Genomic DNA, 3,122 nt, shown 5'->3' with positions numbered 1-3,122 from the left:
CTTGCAGAACAGGAACGCACGCTCCCTAGGGAAATGCGAGTCACTCTAGCCCAACTTCGATCTGGATACTGTAACAGGTTAAACTTTTACCTATCCAGAATCAACCCCCACATACAAAATGTCCCTGCTTGCAATGTGTCCCCACATGACACCAACCATCTCTTCAATTGTAATGTGGAACCAACTCCTCTAACACCCCTCTCTTTATGGTCCACCCCTGTTGAAACAGCAACTTTCCTCGGACTCCCGTTGGAGGACATTGATGACAATTTGTGATTGGGCAGACCTATTGGATGGGGCGAAGCACTGCTACAACAACATCAGAAGGCACTCGAAAACGATGCCTCAAAACTAACAACCAAAAGCAATAATTATCATTTCACTGACACAAATTTTATAGTTTTTCTTCCGTAGTTGGACACAATTTTTTCATTATATTACTTAACAATTTAAGATTAGAATTTTTTCAAGTTGTATTTTGACTTACCAGCAACAATAGAATCATATTTAATTGTACGCTGCACAATCATTGTACCATCATGTAACGATGCTCAGTTCCTTCCAAAAATTGTTCGGCACTGCCACGTAAAATCAATGTACATGTTCTAGCAATAACGCAACCTTTAAGTAATTATAAACTATAAAAATAAAATTAATGTCAAACCCACTATCAAACCTTGCAAAATGTTGACTTGTTCACCACCAACTTGACGTTCTTCAAAGTAATCACATTGACCCAAAACACTTGAATTAATATCATTAGCTGTAGTCATAACAGCACCACCACAAACTTTCATTGTACGCTTCAAATCTTCTTCTGGTACACTAACAGGACATTTCACGATCTGCAAAATACTGTGTACCAACATCACCAATTGGTAGTTTAGATACCACAACATTGGCGTCGTACTTGGCTAGTTTATTGTACAGAATACGCCATTCAGCATCAACAATTTTCTGATACTCTTGAACATTATCAATACGTACTTCAGCATTGTCACGCTCAGCCTTGAATTCCAATTCTATATTTAAAATTGCGATTTTATATTTTTTGTATGACGTTGGATCCACCAAAGAAAAGTACAGCGTCCACAACCATTTTAGAAAAGAAATATTTTTGTTGATGAATAAGTTAAGAGGACATTGCTGTGGCAGCGCATTTTTCCAATAAGGCACGTTGTTGTTCCTTTGATTGGCGCTTCGACATGTTCAGCCATGTCATATTTTGGTCATGCATAATTGTAATGCTTTGCGTATAGCTTTAATGATGACACGTGCATGCACGCCTTCCTCAACATAGGGCTTAACTTGTTTTAAGATTTCACATGCTTAAAGTACTACTGAAGTGGTGCCATCGCCGACCTGATAAGAGAAACATTTTTATTCTACACATTCTAATATAACAAAAAACTTACCTCAGCATTTTGAGATTTGGCGATGTCGACTAGAGCTTTACGGCTAGATGCACAATATCCAATAGTTTCATAATGGTTGCCCCATCATTTTAAATTGTGGCTCTACCACTGGAATCAACAATATGTTTGTCCATACTGTGTGAACCCAATGTAGTGCGTACAGCATCCACAATTGAATGCGAGGCATTGATGTTGGATATGAGTTGAGGTTCTACCTTGAGAGCTATCGGTACCCAAATATTTTTTACACAAAAACTCATGTACCCAATACAAGTTCAGAACGTTCATATTTATCGACACGCTGTCCGGTGTGGCCCAAATGTTGGCAGTATTCAGTTGGCACTGTTGAGAAAAAATATGTATCAATGAACACAAGTAAAAGTGAAAGATTTTTTTTACCATCTGTTGTTACTTTACACATTAGACATTGGAAATGACGACCAGCATCTACAAATTGCATTTTAGCCTTGCAAACGATTACATCTAATTGGACCCATTTCACCAAAATTTACAATGGGTGGCTCATATTCATCCTCAACCGTGCGTGCCAGCGGTGAGATGGTAAATTTAAAGGACAAAGCTGTTGTTTTTAATAAATCAGCTGTTGCAGGTATGCAATACAAAAAGGCCTGTAAACGAGAAAGATCAATGTAATTGGCAAAGAAGAAATTAATTTCGAATATCAATACCTAACGTAATGTGGCGAGGAGTTACCCTGATCTTGTACCACATATTTTGTGGTCACCAATGGTGGTAATAAACCCTGTTAATTAGTAATAAAAGCATTTTTTTTTGAGGAATTGAAATGTTATCAATTCCGTTGCTTTGGAGGAAAGGAATTGATTACTTTTTCCAATTACTGAGGAATGTAATGGCTAATGTAATGGAATTGAATTTACCCAGCTCTGAATACGAGGAATGGGAGAAGGGAAAAAAACTCGTACGGAATTTATGTTTAGAATTGGGCTGAATATGAAAATTTTAAACATTATTTTATGTCTCTAGTTAAAATTTTAAGAGGTTTGAGCGAATATATATTTTAAATTGGATAGCTTGGTTTATTAATCACATTTATAATTATTGTACATACATTTGACTATCGGCCCAAAAGTGGGTATAATAGAGACCCTTTATTTTAGGCTTCGTGTAAATATGGAGTTTTTGGTTCCATTACCTTATTTTATATATTTTATAGAATTTTAGACCTACATTTGACACCCTATACACCTCTATATTAGTATTATGTTTAATAAATTTTGTTCGGTCACGCTCTATTGTCTACTTTGCACTTTCGACAAAATCTGGGAATAAATTCGAAATTTAAGGTGGTAAATACGAAAGTTCGAATTTTAAATGCGACGACATTGCTGTTATAGCGATAACCTCGAAGGATTTTGGGATATTTATCGATGTTGATGGTTCTTTGCCGGATATAGATCCGGTAAGCTTCAGTAACAAGCACCATTAAGGTACAAGCCCTTGGGGACGATTTAACATGACTACATTGAACCTTCTAGGCCATTCCACCCCAGCCCTTAGTTCCATGAGGATCTTGGGGTCGCCAATGCCTCGGATGCTAAAGAAACGTGGTTCGCCACGGGTAGGTGAAGTAGACAATTGGGTTGGAGAAGCTATAAATTGCAACCCATTCTAAGCTTCCGAAACTCACCTACGCGAGGTCAATCCTGTTATAAATATGAATATTTA

At 37.2% G+C, this 3,122-nt stretch overlaps 1 pseudogene; it reads right to left on the bottom strand.

The window, feature by feature from the left end:
- Window positions 1–432: 432 nt before the first annotated feature.
- Window positions 433–2,147, bottom strand: LOC137235850 (T-complex protein 1 subunit eta-like; annotated as a pseudogene).
- Window positions 2,148–3,122: the final 975 nt, after the last annotated feature.

The sequence above is a fragment of the Eurosta solidaginis genome, unplaced genomic scaffold (assembly GCF_040869045.1).
Source record: "Eurosta solidaginis isolate ZX-2024a unplaced genomic scaffold, ASM4086904v1 ctg00001131.1, whole genome shotgun sequence".
Taxonomy (NCBI): Eukaryota; Metazoa; Arthropoda; class Insecta; order Diptera; family Tephritidae; genus Eurosta; species Eurosta solidaginis.
The sequence above is the reverse complement of the archived record's forward strand: the minus strand, read 5'-3'. Positions and strand labels throughout refer to the sequence as shown.